The 19,794-nt window shown below is 43.5% G+C and overlaps 1 protein-coding gene across 9 annotated transcripts in view; it reads right to left on the reverse strand.

Annotated features, from left to right (window-relative positions):
* CNOT4 (CCR4-NOT transcription complex subunit 4) overlaps window positions 1-10,514 on the reverse strand; it is a 55,762-nt gene extending 45,248 nt beyond the window's left edge. For 5 of the 9 annotated variants that reach the window (XM_080972093.1, XM_080972091.1, XM_080972092.1 and 2 more), the window contains exon 1: window positions 10,252-10,513. The gene's annotated coding sequence lies outside the window, so the exon portion shown is untranslated. Of the gene's footprint in view, window positions 1-10,251 lie in introns of all 9 variants that reach the window. The other 4 variants (XM_080972097.1, XM_080972096.1, XM_080972094.1 and 1 more) reach the window with 2 other exon arrangements.
* Window positions 10,515-19,794: the final 9,280 nt, after the last annotated feature.

Below are 19,794 nucleotides of genomic sequence, written 5' to 3' on the forward strand. Positions count from 1 at the left end.
GTAGAAGAAAGAAGGGGTGTGTCAAACCTGGAGTTATGAAGAATCCAATGCCTTCTCCTTGCCCTGACCTGCACCCAAAAAAGGGGGAAATATACACTAGGAGGAAAACTGCTTTAAAGAAAAAGTAGGGGGGACTTTGGGCATGGGAAATGGTAAAAACACTCTCCTTCTCTTTCACTGCATGCCTTAAGATTCTGATCAGGCAACATGTTCACCTTTAGTTATCCCTCTGCCCCATTTTGGACTGCTCTGCTCAGAAGTTAAAATCAGTTGTGCAAGTGAGCTTACATCAGTTCTGCAGATTCTCAGAAAGGTAGACAAAAGTCCTACTTATGTGCTCACATTCTTAAGAAAAATGTCATTTCAGGCCAATACTGCATAGAGAAATATGCTGGGGAGAATTAAAGGCTTGTCCACACATCTGCTTGCCCTGCCACATTTCTCTGAAGAAAAAGAAAAATGCTCTTTACTGCTGAATCGGAGCAAACGTCCAACTGGGTTTTCAGCAGATTAACATTTGCTCCGATTCAGAGGTAAAAGAGCCAGTTTTGCCAGGGAAAGATGTGGAACAAATGTAAAACCACTCAGACCCATGCCTAGAAAGCACAGGACAAACAGAAAACCTTTTGGACCCCTGCTTTCAAGGAATGGGACAAGCGGACATGTGAACGAGCCCCCAGATTGAACCGACCAAGTCAACTGTCTTTTGGAACTTATGAATCATGAAATATATGCTTTAGTAAAAGTAATTTTTTGGGAAGGAGAATTATTACTATTTTTATTGTTCTTATTATTATCAAAATTAGTATAGCACCCTATAACCTGCAGGTCTCAGGGCAGTTCACAACATAAATCACAATATCAAAATACATAATAAAAACAAGAGCAACCTAATAATCCCCCCTCCCCAAATTAATATGCAAGTTTAATGCCCTTTAAAATGAAGAGAAGCAAAGCATTTCTAAGTTCAGAAGCCTTATCCTTTGCCATAAACCAGTGAGAGAGATAGAGAGCTCAATGGTTGATTTATACATGCAACAAGGTCTTTACCTAACCTCAATGAAACCCTGATTGCTTACCCTACGGTTGTCATATTACAAAAAGTGAAAATAAAATTGTTGAGCTTTTTATGAGGGTCAAATCATGGCTATGTCTGGGAAATTCTGGACATATGGCAGCCCTAGCTTACTCTGTAATTACCACTTGGGGATACACCTAACACAAGGACGTTTTTTGAAGATGTTTCTCATGCCAACAGGTTACTTCTCCTTATGTGAAACCAAAACATACAACTGCTGGGCATGTGCTCTAATTTAATCACAAGTGCTATGGAAGAACAATATCATGAGCGGCACAGCATTGGAATAGTAAATATATATATGTATTTCTTTCATCAAGTTTCCTAGATACAGTTTCTCATCAGGGTACCTTCAAGTAGCAGCAGCTATCTACCAAATCTTTTCTTTTACAGGTGACTTGCAGCCATCTGTGTATATGCAGCTACTGAATGACATATTGGTGTGAACAGCTTTATACATGTGTGCAGACAAACCAGTAAACCCAGACAAGTTTTCTATCGGGAGTTTTAAAATCCAGTCTAGATTAGTCCAACACATCACCCAAATAGAACCTGGTATTATTGTTTTTGAAAATGCTACAAGGATAATAAGTAAGATTATATAAACTTGAAACATATCTTTAAAGTTTAAGTTCTGGAAAAGTTCTGGAAAAGAATCAGAGCTTGTGCAATTACTTTTCTTTGCATTCAGCAGTTATCTCTTGATCTGAAATAAGTTTACAAGCAGCTTCTCTTTCTTGATATAGTAAGCGGAAGGGCTTTCTTGATATAGAATATTATGAAGGAACTTCTTTTTATTAGTTACTCAGATGTTAGCTTTTCTGGGGAATGAAAAGAATGCTTCATAAAGTTTTCATATTGCTTGCCATAAAATCAGTGGACAACAGACAATTCAAGTACAGCCTATGCAAACATGTGATTCATGGAATCATAAAATCGTAGAGTTGGAAGGGACCCTGAGGGTCATGTAATCCAACCCACTGCAATGCAGGAATCTCAATTAAATCATACATGACAGATGGCCATCCAACCTCTGCTTAAAACTGCCGAGGAAGGAGAGTCCACCACCTCTTGTGGGAATCTGTTCCACTTCACAACAGAAGAGTCCTACCATTTAACTCTTAGCCCAAACAGTGAATAGACTCCATCAGGAGATATGAGCTAGTTCACAACATTTCCTTAAAATAAAGCCCATTTTCACACATTAGGTAAAGCATTTGTAATGACATTAGTACCCTTTCTTTTCACAAGTTCATTATTCTAGCATATGATACATATCATGTACTTGTAGAAGGCAGAGAAAAAACCATTATCATTGATTCTTAAGAGGAACAAAGAACTAAATTCACCAAAGAGAAAACCTTGATCACACTCTCTCCACTGGTACAATGATATACCCATGCACATGAACAGAAAGCAAGATCTCTCATTAGAAACTGGAATTACTTCTGTTTTGGAATAATAATGTTTTATGTGTAAATACTGTTCTAAGATTCCATAAAACAGTTTAGCACAATGTTGATTCTTTACTTTCTTTACCATTTACCAACCAACTTACAAAAAGATATGCTTAAGCACCTTATGGTAAAGTACATTTTAAATTAGCCAAGACTTCAGGGAACAAGACAGCCTATGAACACAAGAGACAGAGGGAGGAAAGAAGCAAGAAACTAGAGTTGGGAACTGAAGACTAATGGAATAGTATGATTTCCCACCAATTACCCTGTCCTCGCAGCCACCTTATGATACAGTTGCTTGAGAGTTTCTCCCATCAAAGTCAAACCTGACAGTAAATCACACTGGGTATATCAAATTTGAAAAGAGTAGAAATTTGGACTTTTCCATGTGTAGCCTTTAGTCCCTAACCCATAGCTCAGAGTTTTACACTGTCATTGTTCCTTCATATGCACATTATATTGCTGTCTGAAGCCTAACGGGGGGCGGGAAGAAAAATGTAATGAAACTGATAAACTCTTCATTTGTGCAAGCTAAGCATCTGCATAGCAGATAAAAAGCAAATTTCAGGGGGACAAGTTGGTATACAATACTGATTTATTTCAAACCTAACTTAAATTTCCTACCTTAAGCATATGAAAGGTATACGGGTAACCCCGTTTTAGGTGTGACCAATATGTGTGCAATTGCACACAAACGCTGAACCTGCAAATGTCATTAAAGATGTCACTAAAAGGGTGGAACAGGGGCAAGTGTGCAATGACCAGAAAAGCAACCCCTGCGCAAATCGGGGGTTGTCTGCATGCATATCTTAACAGAACATTATATAATGCACTCTTGTATGTTGCTTAGAAATGCACAGCTGACAGGAGGTAAATTGACCTCTATCACTAGTCAGGTGACAAAGTGTCACTGGGAGGGTGAACCACCTGACTTTCAGGAAAAATAACATGACATAGGGGAGGCCAACCTGGCCCAATTCATCAAGATGGCATGGCTGCTCCAATGCTTGAACTGCAGCTAAAATATTACATCCATTTTTCACATGGTCTAGTCCTTCTCCTGCCCACCCCCCTAATAGTCTTAAGAGGGTCTCTTCTCTAGTCTTCGGAGAGTAGCTGGAGGCATGGAGGCAGAAAAAAGTACTCCTTTCCTTCCACTCTGCAGATTTAATCTGAAATCTTAGGTGCGGTACTGTGCCCAGAACACACGGCTCACACAAATGAAAATACCTGTTGCAAAATGTGCCTAGAACAATAGGAGTTTCGAACACTGCCTGAGACAATTTTGCTGTTTTACCGTTTTGTCTTTTGTATACCTCTAATTATTGTTTAAGTATGTATCTTACATTGTAAAGTATCTGAAGTGCACTGGAATAAATGTGGTTTATAAACACAGTACTATTAAACATACATTCTGGCACAAGCTAAATCTACAGCTTCAAAAAAGTTAATGTCAAATCAGGAATTAATACGCCACCATACAATGGCAGGTGTGTGGCATTCGAAGTACACCGAGGCTGTCAACTGGACATTTTTCTAGGCGACTCTTGCAGAGCACAAATAACTAGCAAGTTTTCTCAAGAACTCTATGAAAGGTTAACACAACTACAAAAGCAGCATGACTAAGCTGCTTCTGGTGAACCAGAGCAGCGCACAGAAACACCGTTTACCTTCCAGCCGGAGCGGGACGTATTTATCTACTTGCACTGCGTACTTTCAAACTGCTAGGTGGGCAGGAGCTGGGACCGAACAACGTGAGCTCACCCCGTCACAGGGATTCGAACTGTCGACCTTCTGATTGGCAAGCCCTAGGCTCTGTGGTTTAGACCACAGCACCACCCACGTCCCTGCAATCTACACATACAATAAATTATTTGAAAGCTAACTGCCATGGCTTAACAAGCCAACTGTTGAACAAGAATCATGTAGGTAATGTTCTCATTGGAATTACATCATCCTTCATGAAGACTTCTTAATTTACTTATTACAACCCATCACTCACAGGTATACTCCAAGGAGCATAATAAATATTAGTTCAATAGTTGTTGATCCAATAATTCAACAAACAAAATGGAGACCACATTGGTTTGGAACACATGCTTACTAATATAGAAAGTCACCTTCACTGCAGCACCATGGACAGGGTACAACAAAACCACAATTTTCCTCCAAGAAACTCAAAAGATTTGAAGTTTAGGCTTGACATTTAAGAATTCTGCTGGGATAAACTAAACTGGTGTCTTAAGCACAGTTCAGATTGTTTTACTACAATCAAACCAGAGCTGGAAGGAAGCTCCACTGAGTACTTGCTGTCTGATCAGCCATTTGCACAGGTGGGTTTCTTGTTCCCTCACTGTGAATAGATATAAAAATTAAATAAGATTGGCCTGTTGAAAATTCAAATACAATTCATGCTCATAACAATATGCCTAAGTTAATACCCCTGCATCTTTTTTTTAATAGTCAAGCTTCACTACAACAGGAGCAAATTTACAATTTACAGCTTCCACCTTGCCTAAGAAATGCTATTCCTATGATTAAAATGCATTAGCCCCATATTCCTCAAAACATTTCTTTTAAAAATGATCTTAAATACAGTGGTACCTCGGGTTACAGATGCTTCAGGTTACAGACTCTGCTAACCCAGAAATAGTACCTTGGGTTAAGAACTTTGCTTCAGGATGAGAACAGAAATCGTGCTCCGGTGGCGCGGCAGCCGCAGGAGGCCCCATTAGCTAAAATGGTGCTTCAGATTAAGAACAGTTTCAGGTTAAGAGCGGACCTCCGGAACAAATTAAGTATTTAACCCGAGGTACCACCATACTGTATTTGCAATGCTGTTGGTTTCCCTGTACCTCTCTCCAAACTTCAGGAAGAAGACTTCCATCTTGGCCAAAAATATAATATAAATATATTTAAGCCTACATGTAAACATAGCTGCTTGTACTTAAAATGTTAATAAGAGCACTGCTGAATTGTACCAAAGGTCTATCTAGTCTAGCATTCTGTTCCCACGGTGTCCAACCAGGTATCTATGGGAATCCCATAAGCAGGACATAAGCACAATAGCACTTTCCCACTCAGAGTCCCCAAGTATTCAGGTGCATACTGCGTCTGACACTGGAATATACAGTCATCACAGCTAGTAGCCATTGCTACCCTTTTCTGCACCTGTACATGCCACCCTATATGCTTGGACAGCAGCAAATACTGAACATCTTGAAATATTATATCGATAAAATGCACATCATTCTTTCTTACTATGGCTTATCAAAGCTTGTAATTAAACCAGGGTGGTATCATGAATTAAAGAGGTCAATGAGTCAGATGAAGACACGACTGCCTTATACCAAATCAGACCACTGGCCTATGTAGCCCCAGTGTTGTCCATCTTAACTGGCAGTACCTCTCCCAAGGGCTCAAGCAGAGGTCATTCTCAACCCTAAATTTAAAAGCCTTCTAACTGGAGACGTTAGGATTTAACCTGGGGTGTTCTGCAGGTAAACCATGTGCTCTACCACAGAATAATAACCCTTCAAGAATGAGAAAAATCCCTTGTAGAAGCCAAACAATTACTTCCAACAGGGCAGAAATAAAGTTTAAATTAAATGTAAAATGATTATTGTGACAACTTTGCTTTTTCAGATTAACACTACAGTATTTCAAGGATGGAATATTCTCAACCTGCAAATTTAAAAGTCACATTGGCAACTAATAATTGAGAGGGGCTATGTTTTGAGTCATGCAAGGACTGAAGGGCCAGCAATATTGGCTCTGTTCATAGCTCACAATAACTGAAGCCAAGAAAAAGGCAAAAGGTTTGTTAATGCAAACATGAAGTATGTGGACAACACCATATTTTGGCATCCTTCTGCTATCTCAATCCCTGACTCCCACTAATATGCCATGAAATAGGCAAATGACAATAAGCAGCTGAATATTGTCAAAAACTCTGCTCAAAACCCAGTTGCTTTTCATATTTGAGTGTGTTACAAACTGTGTAATACAAACTGGAGACAAGAGGGTTAACAGAGTTATTTGCCCATGTATAGAATAATCCACATAGGTGAGCTAGTAGCTGGCCTGATAGCAGGCCTACACTACTGCCTCTTATCAGAAGCTTCTGGTGCCTAGACTAAGCACCTGGATAACAACTGCCCACTCCTAACATTTTTTGAGCTGTTAGATGCAGTATCTTCTTCTTCTTCTTCTTCTTCTTATTATTATTATTATTATCTTTTCAAAACGAATTACTTTTAGTACTTCAAAGCTGCAACCACATTCTGAAGAAACCACCATTAATGAACACTACAAATAGTCTGAAGCAAAGCTTATGAACTAGGGCTCTAGCTAAGTTGTTCAGCAACTGAATGTATCAAGTACTGTAGCACATTATATCATCAACCTCTCATGTACATGAGAGATTTTAGCAAAATTGGTTTTTCTAAGCAAGTAGCTGGGCAGTTCCTCCTAATTAATTATATTAAAACATTTCAATCATGTTAGTCAACACTTCAAGATATATACTTGAGTAATAGTTTTATGTCTATGTATTTTACTGCAAATTAGTTCAGATTACCTAGAGAAGTACTGCTTTTCTCTTTTGCAGAACGAGGCACCTACATTATTCCTATACCTGCAAATGAATGAATAACCCATACACCTTATGCACTAATTCTATGGCAAATAGGTTTCATGGTGACATCACTCTTCAAAATGCCCCTTCTCTTGGTAGGAAAGCATTCACTTTCCCTATAGCACCTTCTTTTTCCCATACCATCCTAAAAGAGAAATACTTGAAGACTTCTCCAAATGCCAACTTTATGCCTCAATCTTCCCATCAATCAAAAGGGATAAATTCCACATATTATTTATATAAGTGCTCAGGTCTACAGCCCACTTAGAATTCAAGTATCCCCACCCCCGTGGTGTACTGGAAAAAAGGGGGGTAGCTCAGCCAGAAGAGCACGGGACTCTTCATCTCAGGGTTGTGGATTTGAACGCCACATTGGGCAACAGATTCCTGCATTGCAAGGGGTTGGACTAGATGATCCTCATGGTCCCTTCCAACTCTACAATACTATGATTCTATGAAAAAAGAAAACCCAGAAAAAGTAATAGGGCTGGCCATTTGCCTTTTCTACCTGAAGAAACATTCAAGTGAGAGTTTATGGGAAAGACGCATGAATTGAAGAGCATATATACATTCTGAAAAGATTTAATAATTATGATAGTCCATTATTTTTCCATATAAACAATTGCTTCATTCCAGCAGGACATTACATATTTGCAAATGGAATGAAAATGGTCAATAAGACCATCACCCTACAACTGAATTTGATTACCTTCTACAGTAACTCAGAAGGATAGTAACTAGATAGTAACTCAGACTTGTTCACATTGTGCAGTACTACTGTTTACAGCACCTGCGTCAGAAGTAATTCTGGATGGGCGCATACAAAATCTTTATGTAGTATATTTTGGATGTAACTTGTATTGTGATGCTCTGCATACATTCTTCGAATTACATTTTTAGGAGGCATATGCTTCAAGAGAAGTCTCACATTATGCAACTTTTTAAGAAGTCACTGACAAGTTAAAGGATACATTGGTTATTTCACAATTATGACCTATGAGAAATGCAGAAGTTGTGTGTATTTATTCTTCTAACAAATTAGTCCACTATGAATTGATTAGGCTCTCCCAAGACATATGGCTCAAAGATGCCAACTTAAACAATGTGATCCGATACCTTTAGCAATACTGTCTCTTAAAGAAGCCAAGAATAATAATGAAAATACAGAGTTATAAATGCCTTGTTCCAGTTGTTGTGGCCCTGTACAGTGGCCACATACATACAGTGACAATTCTCACTTAGAAAAAACTTTCATTTTTTTGGCAAGTCAAGAAAGTTGGTATACAAATAAAAAAAGTTACATATGTCTAACTGTCAAACATATCTAAACTGATGCACGTGTTACTTCTGTTTGGGGAATTAGAAACTAAGAACTTCAGAATGATTTAAAAAACCTGGTATAATGTGTTTGACTATCAAACTATATACAGTGGTACCTCGGGTTAAGTACTTAATTCGTTCCGGAGGTCTGTTCTTAACCTGAAACTGTTCTTAACCTGAAGCACCACTTTAGCTAATGTGGCCTCCTGCTGCAGCCGCGCCGCCGGAGCACGATTTCTGTTCTCATCCTGAAGCAAAGTTCTTAACCTGAAGCACGATTTCTGGGTTAGCGGAGTCTGTAAACTGAAGCGTATGTAACCTGAAGCGTATGTAACCTGAGGTACCACTGTATGAAGTTACTTGAACAAAAGATTTCCTAAAACTACATGTTTTATGGGGACTGTGAATTTGTTGAACCACAAGGATCAAGTACACCAGACATATTTAATAATTTGTTCCGTAACTTCTTTTGTAGTTATAATTCCAAGGAATAAAAAGTCAGTTAATAATCATTTGCTCTTATTATTACTATCACCATGCTAACATGCCTATGGCCGCAAAGGCAGTAGCTAATATGAGCTGGATTATTATTATTTTTTTTAAAAAAGGTAAACACAGACAGTATTACAGCATGCACATCACCACCACTTCAATCTAAACCAATTTATTAGAAGTCACAAGCAGAACTCTTAAGCCCTTAAGTAGTGAAAGGTATAGGAAGCCAATTACATGCCAATTTCTAGACCCCAGCTCCTGACTGCATTACTTCCTAGGCTTACATTACATACAATATATGTCCGACACTAGCATAGATTTTCCTCCTGAGAAACATGTTTACCTTTAGTACACAGGGTATAGAAATCTGTCAGGAATTACTACCCAAATAAAAAAGTATGTGTGGAGTGGCGGGGGGGGGGGGGAGAGATACATGAAGGAACCATAACCTCACTTTGAACGAAGAAAGGAAATGCAGACCATGGAAGAGAAAGCGGTGAAAGGCCTTCAACCTTACTTAATCGGAGCATCCTACAAAACCTAAGGCATGAGGAACTGACTTGTGTATAATGGGAAAGCCGTACGGGAACGTAAGAGGAAATTTTAAAAATCTAGGGAAATTCGAAATGCCCATCACAATAGGGCAAGAGGGGACACTTAACTGCCACCCACTACCAAACACACGTGCTGCCGCTGGAGAGCCTGGATACTCCCCTCCCCACCAACCACCACCTCTTTCAATACTGTGGATGGAAGGAAGGAGGAGAAACCTCCTCCTCAGCACCTTATCAGACCCAAAGCCTATGAGCGATAGGTCCCTCCTGAACATGCACACGCGAGAAGCGGCGGAGGGGTGGGGATGGGGATGCGAAGGAGGCGCTGCCCGAGAGCCCTCCGCCTCTCTTGCCTCCCCAGCCCCCGCCCTGAGCAGCCACAGCGTGGCCTCCGCCTCGCTCGGAGCCCCCTCTCCATCCAGCTGGTCCCCGGCGCGAGCGGCCAGGCGCCGGCAACCCCTCGGACCACCCTTGCGCTCCTGAGGGAGGCGAGCCGGCCCTCGCCGCCGCCGCCGCAGGGGCAGGAGCCGCCCTAGCTGGCCCCAGCCCGCCTTCCCGCCCCTCCGGCCACAGGGAGCCCCGGCGCCGGCCCAGGGTCTGGAGCAGGCGCATGAGGGATGGCCGAGGCCTGCAGGCTCCCCGCGAAGCCTCCGCTCTCTCGTAGCTAGGCAGCCCCGGCTAGCGCTCCCCGAGCCCCGGCTGCTCACTCACCCGCCGCCTCGTCGTCCCTGCTCCACGGCGACCGGCTGTCTGGCGGCGGGGGCGGCGATACCCTCTCGCGCTCCCTTCCTCCCGCTCGCTCGCTCGCTCGCTCGGCTTCTGTAGCAGCGGGGAAGGGGTCCGGGCGGCTCCTCCGACGACCTTTATGTGAGAGACGGGTAATCTCCAGGCTCTGCGCGCTCCGCTGCCAGACCGGCCACCATCTTACATTAGGGAGAGACTGCTTGCCTGCCCCGGACGCTGCTCCCAAGGCGCATGCGCACGAGCCGCCGGAGAGGCGGGTGCGGGGGAAAGGAAAAAGGTAGAAGGCGACGCGACGAGAGAGAGAGCATGACGGGAGTTGTAGTCTTTACGGGCGGGGGAGGGAACTAGGGCAGCCGGCGAGCGTGTCCTTCTCTGGGTTCAAAAGGGGATGGGTTAGGCTGCTGACGAGGCGGTCACACCGTCGCCCAGGAAACAGTGATAGTTGTGGCATTTAAACCGGTTTATTCCACATCAGTCAGAGGGACTGAGCTGGTTTAATGTCAGCTAGTGGTTCGTTTGAAATGCTCCCGGTTCGCTTATCCACCCCAGACCGCTTCCTCCGGCACACATTCCTAGAGAGCGGGAGCCTGCATTTAAGAATCCCTCCCCTTTTCAAAAGGATGCAACAGATTCCGATCATTTTAAGCACGGCCAGAGAGCGGGTCACGGAGGGATGGGGTAGGCAGTGCCATGAAGATTCATGATTCGTCGATTCGGGTCGGCAAAAGCTTATACAGTATAACAACAAAACCTGGCACGGTAGCAAACAATATTCTTCGTTGTTCTGCTGTAACACTAACTCAGTTAACCCTCTGGGGATTTCCTAGCGGTAGTAATTCTTGTATGACACACAGATTCACCATTGAGACTTGTTCTCATATGCACTAATTACTTAAAAATACGCACAGTACATTCAAGAGACGGGCTGTCACCCAGGCAGGGCCGTAGCTAGGGGGTGGTGAGGTGGGCCCCCGCCAGGGGCGCAGGCAATTGAGAGGCGCAAAATCGGCTTTAAGAGATGTCCATAAATATAAATATCAATTATTCCCTCATAAGAAATGATTTTAAACAGAGGGTGAATTGAATGGGTGGAGTGGGGGGTTGGGGTTGGAGGAGAGGCGGAAAGAAGAGCTAATTTGTCCGTGGCTAGGGGCGCAATCTGGATGGTTCTGCCAGGGGCGCAATATTACCTATCTACAGCTCTACACCCAGGAGACGTTTTAACTGATATTGCTGTGCATTGCTCCCATTACATTTACAGTACTGCTGATGGGGGCTGGGGGTACATAGCTGGTTATGTTTGCACTGATGTAACTTGCAATTGTTTTACTTCAGGGTGCTTGCTGTGATGTATGGCTATTTTATTTTATTTTCAGTTTGTATTTATTGTTGCTAAACAACAGTTTTAACTGTGACCAGAGACAGATGCTCCTGGCGGTTTTTATAAGCACAAGAATATTTGGCTGTCTGCTGTAGCCTAAGGAATGTTAACACAGTATAAAGGTAAAGGGACCCCTGACCATTAGATCCAGTTGCGGACAACTCTGGGGTTGCGGCGCTCATCTTGCTTTACTGGCTGAGTGAGCCGGCGTACAGCTTCCGGCTCATGTGGCCAGCATGACTAAGCCACTTCTGGTGAACCAGAGCAGTGCACAGAAACACCGTTTACCTTCCTGCCAGAGCGGTACCTATTTATCTACTTGAACTTTGACGTGCTTTTGAACTGCTAGGTTGGCAGGAGCTGGGACCAAGCAACGGGAGTTCACCCCGTCGCGGGGATTCGAACTGCCAACCTTCTGATCGGCAAGCCCTAGGCTCTGTGGTTTAGACCACAGTGCCACCCGCGTCCCTTAACACAGTATAGTGATATTAGGCTGCATGCCTTTAGCATATAATAAATTTTCCCTGTAATGGATCAGGTACATAGCTTAAGAATATATTTTTGTCTGGATATATTTTTGTAAATTTTTTGTCCAAGGAGCCTCTTGTAGTTGAGTGCCTTTTACCAGCTTCATTTGGTAATGAGATAACCTGGTCACTGTAGTGTATGCAAAGCAGTATTGGGCCTGATGGAGAACCTCCAAGATGGAACAGTTAGACTACTTATGGGGACAGATAGCCAGCACTATATAAACCTCTGCTAAAATATATTCACTGGTTCCCATATGCTACCAAGCTGGGTTCAAGACTGTTGTGCTAATATACAAAACCCTGAACAACTTGGGTCCAGTTGATGTTAAGAACCACCTGAGTCCTTTGAACCCAACTCAATAATCCAAAGAAGCACTGTTGGTGGTCCCCTGTGTTATAAAGATCCAAATGACAAATTCTAAAAGTTTGGCATTTAGGGTCATTGGTCCTATGCTGTGGAATACGCTTCCAACAGAGATTTGGCAGGCATCCTCGCATTTGACTTTCAGGCATCTCTTGAAGAACTTTTTATGCTGACACACTTATACAGCTGTTTAAACATTCTTGATTAGTCAGTCCTTTCAGTTATTCTTTTGTATTGTTTTTATAGTGCACCATGTTTTCTTGTATTATATTGTACACTGTCTTGATGTTTTCCGAAAGTTAGCAGTACAGTTGACTCTCAATGTATGCGGGGGTTATGTTCCAGGAATAGCGCAAAAAATCAAAATCGCACATAGTCAAAAACACTCTCCCTGCACCTGTGTATGCTTTTCCAAGGCCACACACACTCTTTCAAGGCTGCTGAACACTCTCCCTGCACCTCCCAATTCTCTCCCAACGTGAGTACAATAGTAGGTGGGATTACCAATGGTTTTTTTCCTGGATGCCCACCTCCTTTGTGATTCCCCCCCCCCAGTGAAGTGCATAAAACTGAATTTGCACAAGACAGAGCTCTGTATCATCCTTATCTCTCTATATGCCAGTTTCCTCCCCCCCCCCCCGTAGTTGAGTTGTGCAGCTGTCAGTATGTTCACTTGGGCATCAAAGAGGGAGGACCAAGGCAAGAGTTGCTGTCCAGTAGAATGGTAAGCGAAAGTACAAATACATATGGAAAGTACAAAGTGCAAATAAAAGGCTGAAAGCTTATATGCAGGCATAGCGCATTCAGGGCAACATTCAAGGAGGTTGTCTTGTCACAAACATGACATCAAGTCAACGTTGTTCCATTGAATTCAACCGGAGTGGGACAGAAAAGTTACCGGTAAGTGTGACTAGGTTTTCTGCTTTCCAATTTTTGCAAAGAAGCGAGCCCAGAAATAGAATCAGACCCTTTAGCAAGTCCCACATAATTGAATGAGACCTATTTCCTAGTAAGGGCATACATGCAGCAGTCTGTCTTACTGAAATAAATGGGATTGCTTCGAAGTAAACATGACTAGAACTGGGCGATCAAATTTACATCATAAGTCTTATACCTGTGTACTCTAAGGAAGCCTTACATGTTTTAATATGGCTTGATGCTAGATAAATGTACTTAAGTCTGCAACCTTAATGTGTGAAAATAGACAAGAGTGCACCTATCCTTTCGGGTGATTTTATGAGCAGACCTTCTGTTCTGCATTATTTCCTATTATATTTGATCATTCTGGTGGTAAAAGCATAAATTGTTTCTATGGAAAAATAATATTGTGGAAGTATTTAATGCATTTTAAAAGTATATTAATGTGATTGTAGCAGCTGGAGGTTAACAGTAATCAATTTCATGTGACCAGTTATTTCTCTGCAGAACAATAACCCAAGCTGTGCAGAATGATTGCAAACAAATGGTATTTTTTCACCTGTGTGTTACTATATTACACTGTATTGCTTTACTTGCATCAGAAATCTACTAAGGAGCGATTGAATTTTTAGAGCTATGGGTCTGATGGATGAATGATTTGAACAGGGCAACTTGGATTAACCATGTACACTGGCCAAAAGTCTGACTATAAATTTATAGCCTTAAAAGTTGTACCATCCAGTTGTGGTTTGCATACTGGTATAAAAGTGTACAGTATCTGGTACTACAAGGTCAATTCTCTTTTATTTCTATACAGTACATTAAAACTGATGTATTTGTTTTTCCTCCCTCAAAGGAATGTGTAAATTATCCCCCTGCCATTCTTTCACAGGTCTTTCTTACAGCAATGATAGGAATCAATTGTAAAAAATAACCATAATTTTAATAGTCTATATTCTTTTTAAAAAAGTTTAAGATTTGTCTACCTATTAAATCCCTTTTCCTTCCCCAAGTTGTTTTAATTGAAGCTATACAGATCTTTATTGTTATTAATGACTAAGTAATACACATGGCTGTCTGAAGATCCTGCACCACATAAGACCATTAAGTCTGGGATCTAAGTTTTACACTCTAAAATTACCTGACTGTGCTCCTGATCTTTCTGCTTTATTTGGGCCAACTGGACTTTCTGGACCAGTTTCAAAGGCAGCCACCACAATAATCTATTCAGGTTACCATCTGATTAGGTTACAACTTGGATACCGGTAATTGTTTCAAAGTTATCTGTGTTCAGACATGGGTGTGGTTGTTTTATAAAAGATGTTCTGTGCCATAGAGGCCAGCTATGAATCTAGTACATGGGTAGGCAAGCTAAGGCCTGGGGGCCGGATTCGGCCCAATCGCCTTCTAAATCCAGCCCACGGACAGTCCGGAAATCAGCATGTTTTTACATGAGTAGGATGTGTCCTTTAATTTAAAATGCATCTCTGGGTTATTTGTGGGGCATAGGAATTCGTTCATTTCCCCCCCCCCCAATATAGTCCAGCCCCCCACAAGGTCTGACTGGCCCTCTGCTGAAAAAGTTTGCTGACCCCTGATCTAGTAGCACCTCCAAATTATCTATGTGCTCCTTTTGGGGTGAGGCTTCATTCAAAACCTATTTGGGCTACTTAACTGGACAAATGAACTACTCATAAGCAGTATTTCTGCCTTAGCTGGATTAGGTTTCAGTTTATTGTTCCTCATTCAGTCCATTATTAAGTTTAACTACTGGTTTAGAATGACTACTGGCTCACCTTAATTAGATGAGAGGTAACGTAGAGCTAGATGGTGGTACCTGAGCCCAAATCCCCCTCAATGATTCTCATTCGTTTAACTTAGATCAGGGTTTCCCAAACTTGAGTCTCCAGCTGTTGTTAGACTACAACTCCCATCATCCCTAACTAGCATAATCAGTGGGCAGAGATGATGGGAACTGTAGTCCAAAAAAGCTGAAACTCAAATTTGGAAAACCCTGAAAAGATTTTTAAAAGCATAGGGGATAAAATAGAGTCTTGTGTATCTCCACCTAAACCCTTTGACCCAATGATACTGTATTTCATTTGTAATTGTAATGCATTGAAAACCACAGGGAGAAGCTTGGGAGGCTCCTGGAATATATTCTTGAAGATTTTCCCTTGACAGACTACAGGATTCTTTAAATTCCTTTTGAATGAAGTAAGTGCAATGCCACTTGCCCACATTCTTCCTACTCTATCTTTGTCTTTTCCTCCCTCTGTAGTTTCCCCCACTCTTGTGGACTGTAATTGCCTAGTGGGCAGAAATTTGTCAATTTTGCCTATGCAACTCTGTAAGGCAGCACATACATGAATATATAACATATACCCTTGTATACTTATAACCATGTACAAATAGTACACAATAAACTATTAATTTTAGACACAGTGTATTAAATGGAGTATCCCTAAAGGTAAATGGTGCTTACAAGGTAGGAGAGATTAAGGCTGCAATCCTAAATATACTTACTAGGGCGCAGGCCTCATTTAGCTTATGGGACTACCACTACTGAGTAAAAAACATATCCATAAGATCACCTTGCACAATAAAAAATTAAATATAAAATAATTTCTATTCACCACCAAACACTCCTGAGTGCTTATATCCCAACTATCCCAGCAATATGGGAGACGAGCATATTAATCATTCTGAACCAGAAGGCAGCTGGTCCATTGATCTTGTAATAGGTTGTCAATTCATGGTCTTTTAGAGACACAAGTAGAACAATGTAAAGAAGAAAAAAGTGCTATGGATTTGCATTAATCTTGTTAAGCCAACATAATAAATAACTCACATGAGAAGGTATGAACACACAGTGAGGTATATAAGGGAACTTCTTTTTTAAAAAAAGAAAAGAAAGAAAGAAGTGTTGTCTAACCTCAGTGCTCAGTGTCAAGTAATCGGCTCAGTATATGAGCTGGCTTTCTTTATAGCAAATTTATGCTGGGGGGTGTAGGAAATGCACTTTCCATAGCTCAGCATAAAGCAACTATCCTTTTCACAAGTGACAGTGCCTGCCACTCCTTATTCTAAATACAACTGTGAACTGAATAAAGTTCTTCCAAGCAACTGAATGTATGACATTAACATTTCCAGTGTTTGTAAATCAAACAACCAATACTGACCAGAAAATCCGTTTAATTTAAAATCTACTATCCCTTCAACTACACTTAGGTGGTATGCTGGAGATTAACAGTGCAAGCCTATACATTTCTACTAGTAAGAGCCATTAGCTCCAGCGAGGCTCACTCCAGGTAAAATGTATATACTGGAACGCAGCCTGAAATATACTCGGGAGTCGAGTGTGGATTTCATGCTCTTTATTCAGCTCATAGTAGTGAGGAATGAAAGGTCCCCCTGAAATGTCTGTTTTATATACATTATTTACACAATGGGCTCCATGTGATTGGCTAATTCCAGGATTCTCCTGTAGGCCAATCAGGTTGTGGATTCAGTTCCATCTGGAGTTGGATTGGGTGGCTCCTGCGGACCAATCAGACTGCTGCATTCTGGATCCTATTGTTCTAGGACCAATCGGACAGCGCCGATTCTGTAGGGCGAGGCGTCGCATGCTAGCACCACCGGCAGCCTCTCGTTGAAGTGTGCCAAGACCGGGTTTGAGACGAGCAAGTCCTTGACTGCCTGGAATGCATCCTCCTGGCGCTGGCCCCACACCCAAGGGGCCCGCTTGTCCAGGAGTCTCTGTAGGGGCTCTGCTACCGCCGCCTTATGAGGGAGGAAGGCATGGTAAAAGTTCAGTAGTCCCAAGAAGGCCTGAAGTTCAGTCTTGCCTTTGGGCACCGGGGCATCACAAATGGCCCGTACCTTGTCCACAGTCAGGTGGACCCCTTCTGCGTCCACCATAAATCCCAGAAAGTCCACCCGAGGCACTCCTAGTAGACACTTTTCCTGCTTCACCTTAAAACCCACCGTCTGGAAACGGTGCAGAATGGTGCGGAGGTGGTCCTCGAACTCCTCTGGCGTGAGCCCAGCAATCAGCACATCATCAAAGAAGGGGGTGATGCCAGGAATCCCTTTAAGGAGAGAGTCCATTAGACTCTGGAATATGCCTGGTGCCACGCTGACACCAAATTGCAGCTGCTTTACCTTGAACGCCCCTCTATGTGTCACAATCGACTGTGCCTCTGCTGTGGCCTCATCCACAGGCAGCTGTTGATAGGCTTGGGCCAAGTCCAGCTTGCCAAAAAATTTTGACCCAGCCAGGGTGGCGAGGACATGGCTGACCACTGGCACTGGGTATGCATGGGCCGTGAGAGCCTTGTTTATGGTACATTTGTAGTCTGCACAGATGCAGACCGAGCCATTATGCTTGACAGGTGTGATGATCAGGGTTTCCCAGGGGGCATTAGGCACAGGTTCCAGCACTCCTTCCTCCACGAGCTGGTCCAATTCCTCGTCTATACGGGGTTTCAGGGCGACCAGGACCTGGCAGGCCTTGAGCCTCACAGGTCATACTGCAGGGTCAAGCTGTAGGGCAATGGGGGGGCGGGGCATATACTGTCCCAATTTCCCATCGAAAACCCCCGGAAATTCCTAGCATATGGCGTCCACATCCACTTGTAAGCTAGTGTGGTTCACCCCGGTAACGGCTAGCCCCAGTGGTCCAAACTATGCCAATCCCAGTAAGCTAACGTAGGGCCCCTTGACCACAAGCAAGTCCAGTTGCTGCGTCCGCCCTGAAGGTCCCCACCCCCATTGTGGGGACCTCACATTTCTGGAGGTCCCAGAGGGTGAATGGGGCCTGTCTGAGTTTGGGACCCCCACTAGGGCATAGTTTCCTTAAGGTCCTTGCCGAGATTATGGAGAGTTGAACCCGTGTACATGAAGCACGGGGCCCCCTCTATCTGTACCTCTACATAAATTTTCTCTATGTTGGGTGAGGCAACTGGTATACCTGGCAGTCCGTGATCTCTGTCAAGTTGTCTTGGTGTGTTGGGCCCTGGGGCCTGGGGTTCTTGGATTGGTCTTCTGATGCTTGGCGTCAGGTGGGCTGAGCCCAACACACCCGAGCAATGTGTCCCAATTTTCTGCACTGCCTGCACTCTGCGTTGCGGAAACGGCAGGTCCTCCTCTCGTGACTCTCCCCGCAGCTTGCACAGTTCCCTCCTTCTCGTCGAGGCAGCTGTGGTCTGTGCACTGCTTGAGTGCACCGCTGTACTCGGTGCACCTCCTCCCTGTCGGATCCTGATTCGTCGGCAAGGTCTTTGTGGTGGACCCTCAGTTGGGACGGCAGGCTTGGCCGTGCCTTTTGCGTCGACCTCTTGGCAGCTTCAGTTGCCAGAGCCTCCTCCAGCGCGACCTGGAACGTTAGGTCCTTCTTGGCGTAGAGGCGTTGTTGCAGCTTCTCATCCTTCAGGCCACCGACGAGGCGGTCACGAAGCATGTTCTCCAACTCTGAGAAGTTGCAGAACCGGGCGGCTTGGTGGAGGGAGGTCACAAACCCAGTTATGGTTTCCCCAGGGGCTTGCCGCTTTGCGTAGAAGGCATTTCGAAGAGCCACCACCGAGGGCTCTCTCTCTCTGTCAATCCCTGTACGGGCCACCACTGAGGGCTGTGGTGAGAAGTGTCCCTTCAGCCGTTCCATTATTGTTTTGTAAGGAACAGTAGCGACGTCTTCAGGCGCAAGGAGAACCCGGGCAATTTCGAACGTCTCCTCTCCGCAGACACTGAAGAATATCGCTCTCTTCTTGGCGTCTTCTTCGTTGGTGACCCCTTTGGCTTCTAGGAGGAAGGTGAAATGGGAGGCGTACGCTTCCCAGTCTCCGGATGCTGGGTTGAACGGCGAGAAGCTGCTTTTGGTTGCCATTCTGAGTTCCTTGGGTCCCGGAGCTGAAGCCTGGATACACGGTGCGAGGCAGCCCTGTAGCAGGTGGCGGTGCTGTGGTGCTGTGTGTAGTGGTCAGCTCAGCGGGAGCCCACCTTTGTCGCCAGTGAAATATACTCGGAGTCGAGAGTGGATTTCATGCTCTTTATTCAGCTCATAGTAGTGAGGAATGAAAGTTCCCTCGGAATGTCTGCTTTATATACATTATTTACACAATGGGCCCCACGTGATTGGCTAATTCCAGGATTCTCCTGTAGGCCAGTCAGGTTGCGGATTCACTTCCACCTGGAGTTGGATTGGGTGGCTCCTGTGGACCAATCAGACTGCTGCATTCTGAATCCTATTGTTCTAGGACCAATCAGACTGCTGCATTCTGAATCCTATTGTTCTAGGACCAATCAGACTGCTGCAATTT

The sequence above is a fragment of the Podarcis pityusensis genome, assembly GCF_964106645.2.
Source record: "Podarcis pityusensis genome assembly, chromosome: 10".
In the NCBI taxonomy this organism is placed as follows: domain Eukaryota; kingdom Metazoa; phylum Chordata; class Lepidosauria; order Squamata; family Lacertidae; genus Podarcis; species Podarcis pityusensis.